Genomic DNA, 6,903 nt, shown 5'->3' with positions numbered 1-6,903 from the left:
CTGACTTATTTCGCTTGGCATAATACCCTCTACTTTCATCCCTGCCGTTGCAAATAATTGCCATTTGTGTTAACTCGACAGAGAAGGCCACTAGAAACAGCAGGAGATGGCCCCAGCTCCTGTCCCTCCATGCAGAACATCTGTCAACACCTGTGGACATCTTTTCCTCCCCCCATTCCTATGAATGTTGCTCGGTTGTTAAATGCCATGGACAAATGCTGTTGGCTGGTGGCATGGACACACTGGACAAGCTTGGCCTTCGGTAAAACAAAGACTGGATTCAATTACTCAAACTGAAACAGGAATGCTTGGATGAACAAGCCTGCCAGGAAGTCCCACTGGAGGTACTCAACCTGTGCCCCTTCCCTCTTTGGACCAAGAACCTGAACTTGAGAGATGAATGGCTTATCCAAGGTTATGGCAAGGTTACACAGAGCTGAAACTAGACACAGGTGTACATGCCTATTGATCAAGGCTGGCTGTGAAATCGAACTGCCTCAAATCTTGATTCTTCTTGCCACTTCTGATTCTCTGACCCTGTTTTTCATAGTTTAGGATGTAGGAATAATAAAAATATCAGCTAATGGGGTATCCTGACATTTTGATGTTTTAATTCTTGTCAGACATTTACCATAATGCTTAGCACATGGATATGTGTGTGCACACACATGCACATGCTTGACACTCAAAAAATTGTTCCCTGATATTAACTTTATCAGTGCACTTTGCATCCACCACCAATTGGCTGTTTTGTCACAAACTGATTAAAGCAGAACTGTCAAGTGAGGAACTTCAAAGCCAAAGCATTAAGTGCTTTGAAAAACCAGCACCTGGGAGGATTTGTCTCAGCATCTGTGATTAGAAGGCAGCAAAAAGAGACCTTGGGGACACAGTTCACCCCTTCATGAAGCAGCCATTCAGAACTTTCTCCGAAGGGCTAATGCCTAATCTTCCAAAGACCAGCAAGAACAAGCTTATGGTCTGTTAAAATCATATTTTTAAAAGATTTTTATTTATTTATTTGAGAGAGAGAGGGTGAGAGAGAGAGAGCATGAGAGGGGAGAAGGTCAGAGGGAGAAGCGGACTCCCCATGAAGCTGGGAGTCTGATGCAGTCCTTGATCCTGGGACCCCAGAATCAAAATCAGATTGATTGACTCAATACAGTCAGGGAGGACATTCCTCAGGAGTCACAGAATGCTGGTTGCCATGAGGTAGGAGTCTTTTACAAAGTCTGGGCTCTCACAGAAGGAGTCTGAAGCACGTGTATGGAAAGCAGAGGTCAGTTCTGGATTAGAAGCTCTTTCTGAGGGGAAATGAGTAGAAGCAGGGATTAACCAGGACTTGGGCTCTACCTTATTCAGTTCAAGTTGCTGCAACAAATGATGACAGACTGGGTGGCTGAAACAGCAAAACATGTACTATTCCTTGCAGTTCTAGAGACTGAGAAGTCCAAAAGCAAGATCCTGGGAGATCTGATATCTAGCAAGAGACTGCTTCATTATCTATAGATGCCCATATTTCTGTTGTAGCCTTGCATGGATGACAGCTGGCAGAACAATCTCTCAGGTCTTCTCTCAGAAGTGCTTTTATCTCATGCACAAGGGTTCCAATCTCATGACCTCATCACCTCTCAAATCCCATACCTCCTGATGGCACTCCTTGAGGGTCAGGGCTTCAACATCTGAATTGGGACAAGACACACACATTCAGTCCATTAGCAAGTGTTGTCATGAGGACAGCGTAGCTTATCAACTGGGTATCCCCAGGAATCCATGGGACTAGCAAAGCAGAATCTGGGGGCGTCACTGGTAGGAAAGCAGGAGTTCCCCAAGAGACAGTCCTCATAGCATTTTACAGAGACAGCATGACCCTTGAGAAACAATAGTTTCCGTGATCCATACACCAGCCTTTATCTATGCCTGTCCTCCCTGCTGGATTCACAGCAAGCCTACTTCTTTCTTTTCCAGTACAAATGGATTTCCACTCTCTGAATCCTGATGAATTTTTGCTCTTTTGCAGTTAGTAGGTTGTCCCTCAGGATTCTGCATGTCTGGATTTGCAATCGTGGAAACTGCCAAAGGTCTAGGGACCTGCGTGGCAGCACCCGGCCTCTACCACTATTGCCCAAGGTAGGGACTCTGGTCGCTTGAGCGTCTTGTTCTGCTGTCAAAGGTCTGTGTGCATTGGCTTACTGTTTATTTTTTTAAAATGTAATTGATTATACGTGTGTTCGATCATACTCAAGTGGCCTTTCTGTGGAAATAGTGGCCAAGCTACACCTAGAAGTCACTGAAGCAAGTTCTAAGAACTCCCGGTTGGTATGAGGCTAGAGAGAGAGAGAGAGAAAGAGGGAAACGAAATCTGCCTCTCTGCATTTTGCAAGTCCCTGGGCAAAATCTGTTGGCTGTGCACTCCTCACATGGGGATTCTAGGCAGGGAGGCCCTCCTGCGCCTCATCTCCCTGAGTTCCTGCTCCAGGAGCAATCCCTAGTTTGAGACCAGGGTTAGGGAAGGAAGAGCAGCAAAGCAGGGTCCAGAAGGACGGACTGCCACAGACCATGGAGCAACAGAGGGCCAGGCTGGTACCTTCTCCCTGTTGGGGTACAAATGGGCTCAGCTCAGCAGGTACAGGGGTGCCCTTGGCCCCTCTGGTGGGCTTTGCAGTGCCCCAAACTCAGGAAGAAAAAAGGCTGGCTCAGGTGACTTATTTTTGACTGGGAAGGAGCTGACAGCAATGGAAATAAACAAGTAGGGAATGATGTTGGAAAGTTGGAGGGTTTGTCCTTTATATCTCAGCTTTCACTCCTACCTTCCCTTACTGTGTAGTGTGTTCTCAAAGAAGATTTTGGCATGATATTCCTGTTCACTGATTTACTCCTGAGCTGTGTCTTTTCTGCTGTTCTGCTCATCTGGTGAATTCTTTTACTGTAAAAAGTATCTTGCCCTTGAAAGGGCAAGGGCAAGACCTTAGAAATCCCAGAGATTTCAGCTTGCCACTGGCTATTTGAAATGCTGGAAAGGATTCAGAGTAGGGGAAATCATCTTGGACATCTGAGACCACCCCCACATTCAGTGGTCCCCTGGACACAAACCCAGACCTTGATACTGATCCTGAACCATGCTCTCAACTCAGACCCCTGTGATCCTCGCCACAGTGCTTTCAGATCAGTGCAGCCATGCCCATAGGCACAAACTCTTAAGCCTAGATTCTGTCCTGAGAGGTCTGTCCCCGACGGCCTGGCTCTAAAGCCTCAGAGATTGGGGACAGTGAGGAACACCATAGGACTCACCCTGCCACCCTGAAAGGAACCATGCCATTTGGAACTCCAGAAAGGATTCAGAGGAACTGAAATATGCATTCCTACCTCTGGACACCCCCATATTCAGCAGGCCCCTGGATGCAAACCTGGAGCTTGACACTCACCCTGAACAAATCCCTCGACTGCCCCCTCCCCCAGAAAGATGGACAGAGTGCTGGCAGATCGGGCCTGCCATGTGGTGGGCCCTAACCATAACCTTTGGTTTGGTTCTCAGGATTCTGACCGCAAAGGCCTTGCAGTAGGTGCCCTACAATTTGGGGACACCTGGGCAATCCCATAGGACTCAGCCTGCTGCCCAGAAGGAAACTGTGCCATTTGGAACTCCGGAAAGGATTCAGAGGAGCAGAAATCTGCATGCCCAGCTGAGGACACACCCACACAGAGCTGACTCCTGGACAGAAAGCCAGAGCCAGACACTCACCCTCACCTACACTGTCAACTCAGCCACCCACACAGCTCTTCATGGGGTCTTCAGGTCAGTCCTGCCATGTCCCTGGTCCCTATCACTAACCCTTGGATGGGTTCTGTAATGATCTCCTCATTTCAGGTTATGTGTTGGTTCTGCAGGACATTGTCCTGATGTGGGATCAAACACACTGAAACATCCCGTGTGAAGTGGCAAACGTGGTAAAGAAATGACGGCTGGGGAATCTGAGTGTGGAGACAGCACGTATTTGTGCTGCTATAACAAGCTGACTGCACTTTGAAATCACCGCAGAGGAAATGACTCTTCCAAACATCCATGTTAGCACGACGACACGGAAGCAGGGAGAACATCAGACTTTGGGATGGAGGCCAAGCCCTCCCAGATCCAGGTCACCCAACATGGAGAGGACACATGTTAGCAAGAGACTCGTGGGAGGATTAAATCATGGGCCCCTGTATCTCTCAGGTGCAGTAGAAGCAGTGGATTTGGAATTTCAGTTTTCCACAACGTTCCACCACAAGCTGGTTAGAACTGTGCAAAAGCAGGAAGGGAGGCCCCAGTAAAGTGGACTGGGGATGCCAGAAGGGGAGGCTGCAAGGGGGTGCCTGGTGCTCAGTGCCCATTACAGACCCCACATTGCAATCCCCCACAGGAGAGACTCACCAATTCCAGGCTGCACAGGGGAAGCCGGAGGTTCATCTCCTGACTTTTTGTAGGAGAGAGAATTCTCCATCACCCTGCCTTTCTCCAGGGGACTTTCTTTCAAGCACCCTTCCCAACTTCTTCCTCCTCCATGAAATAATGTTCCTCTCCTTTGTTTCTCGCACTTGCCTGTGATGGGACCATAGCTTGCTCAGCCCAGACTGCCATTCTCTGCTCTTCCCAAATAAACCCATGCTGCTGGTCAAATAACTGGCAGATGGAGTATTCGCTGCCCATGCGCGCTCCCGCGCTCCAGCCTAGCCCCGGAGGCCGCGCTGTCCCGTTCCCGCAGCCTGCTGCCCCTCCCCGCCCCATGGCTTCTATGGAGGACCCTCTGCTTACAGGTAAAGAGACAGGGCACCGCGCCCTCACCTTGATCAGAAAACGCGGGCCATGAGCGAGGAAGGGAGGGGTGTCGTGGCCCAGCCTCCCGGGAACCCCAGGGCACCGGAAACACCCCAGACGCCACGCTGCACCCCGTCCGCCAGGGTTGGGCCCTGGACAGCATTGCACGAGGTACCCCCCCCCCGCAAGCGGGCAGGCTAGCCCCCATCATTTGGCACGCGCGTTTCAGAGCCTCCTGCCATTCCCAGAGCACCCAGAACCCTGAGAGTGAGGCCTTGGGTGTTTTCTAGTGACAGATCAAGGCAATTCTTCGACTTTGGGACTTCAGAGTTAACATAGTTTTCATTTGTGATTATTATTTTTGTGTGGGGGCCATAGCTTTTCTTTTGACCTATGGTTGTTTTCACTCCCGGTTCTGAAGAAGCCCCTAAATCCTAACCCTGTTGAGGACTCCAAAAGCTCTCACAGCAGCAGTGCTGGGGGACAGTGTGGACACATGGTTTGGTTTCTCCTCTGGCCTGATTCTGTGGCAGCCCCGCTCTGTCCTCCTTAGACTTCAGAGCAATATCTGAACAAGTGGAGAAGGGACCAGGGGGTCAGGAAGGTGGCCACCGAAGAGTGACTTCTCTGGAGGGTGGCTGAGCTAGCAAGTGAGCATGTTAGTCCAGCTCTGCCTGCAGTCGGGATGGAGCTGAACAGGGGCCAGGGAAGGGGAGGTGGAGCAGAGAGAAGGGACAAAGGGACCAAAGAGGAGATTCAGATGAAGGGAAGTAATGGGAAGAAAAGAGAAGAAACTCTAGAATACAGGCATGTAGAAAGGAAAAGGGATGAAGTGGGCATTGGGAAAGGGCACCACCAGGGAAGGAGAGAGTGGAAGGGAAGAGGGAGGAAGAGAGAAAAGGGGAAAGGGAGAATGGAGGAGTCAGCATGCCAGGGCTCCCCCTGCATCTGAAGAAGTGGAGGCTAGTCCAGCTTGTCAAACAGGGTGCTCACTCTTTGGTCCCAGTTTCTGCTCCCAGTGCTTTTGGGCTTAGCAAGGAAGGCAGGCTGTCCCCTGGGACCTACTGGAGCCCACAGGAGGGTGGGAGAGGTAAGATGCCACCAGGTCCTGTCCTGAGCTGCTCCCAGCCACCAGCCTCACCACGTGCTGCAAGAGGGACCCCAGAACAAAGGAAGGACACAGTCCTGCATGTCTGCCGGTGGCCCTGGGCACTTAGCTCATCGCAGTGAACCACACTGCCTCCTCAACCCAGGCTTTCAAAGCCTCCTTCTTAGTTCCTGGCTTTCATGTCTGTAGGAACATGAGTCAGATCTATCTCATCTCCGACAGATGATTCTCACTAACCCCGTGTCAGATTTTTATGAGTGGCTGTGATAGAGTTAGATAGCAATGCTCCAACAAAGGGACTGTTTCCTCACACTTGACCTCAACAGTCTTATACATTTTCTTAGCGAAAACATCTTGTCTCCTTCCTTTAAGCTCATAACGTGGCCTAATAGTATACATGTGCCTTGCTTAGATGCGAAGAGACACAGAGGTCCTTTTTTTCTTTTTTTAAATTTTACAAGGTAAAGTGAGTGAACACATCCAATTTGAGAAATACGTCTCTAAAATGTCAATCAAGCCAAAGCTTTTTCTGCCTACACTTTGGAGCCTACGTGGTGACATTTTTAAAATGCTTCCAGTCCCTCAGTGAGGCTCTTAGGAGCTAGCCAGGGCTTACTACGTGCCAGGCACTGTGTCAGGTGTTGGAGCTAAAAGGAAGGAGAGCTTGGGGGCTGGCTGGGGAGGGACATCCATGACACAACCACAGCTAGAAACAGAGGCCAGTGCTAGAAAAGAGAGAGCAGGCTGCATGGAGAGTGTGTACCATGGGGCTTGTGAGCTCACGAATAAGTGGGAGTAACTGGAGTGGGGAGATGGGGGAGAGGAAGAGGGTCTTCCCATCAATGGGAATCACCTGTGCTTGGAGGCAGGCGCCATGAGGGGTCTCCACAGGAAGAGGGAGGCAGTGTGGTTGAAGGGCAGAGAGATGGGGCAGAACAGGCATCAGTCAGTTGGAGGGGGATGAAGAGACTGATGGGAGGATTATGGGTGCCTTTGGAGG

The 6,903-nt window shown here is 50.1% G+C and overlaps 1 long non-coding RNA gene across 1 annotated transcript; it reads left to right on the top strand.

Annotated features, from left to right (window-relative positions):
* The first annotated feature begins 302 nt into the window (after positions 1–302).
* Positions 303–3,692, top strand: LOC123391349. Its single transcript, XR_006605984.1, has 3 exons — positions 303–344; positions 2,021–2,130; positions 3,536–3,692. It is a non-coding gene; the product is annotated as an uncharacterized LOC123391349 (long non-coding RNA).
* Positions 3,693–6,903: the final 3,211 nt, after the last annotated feature.

The sequence above is a fragment of the Mustela putorius genome, unplaced genomic scaffold (assembly GCF_011764305.1).
Source record: "Mustela putorius furo isolate JIRA1106 unplaced genomic scaffold, ASM1176430v1.1 tig00000224_pilon_pilon_pilon, whole genome shotgun sequence".
Lineage (NCBI taxonomy): Eukaryota > Metazoa > Chordata > Mammalia > Carnivora > Mustelidae > Mustela > Mustela putorius.
This window is presented reverse-complemented; position numbering and strand designations above follow the sequence as displayed.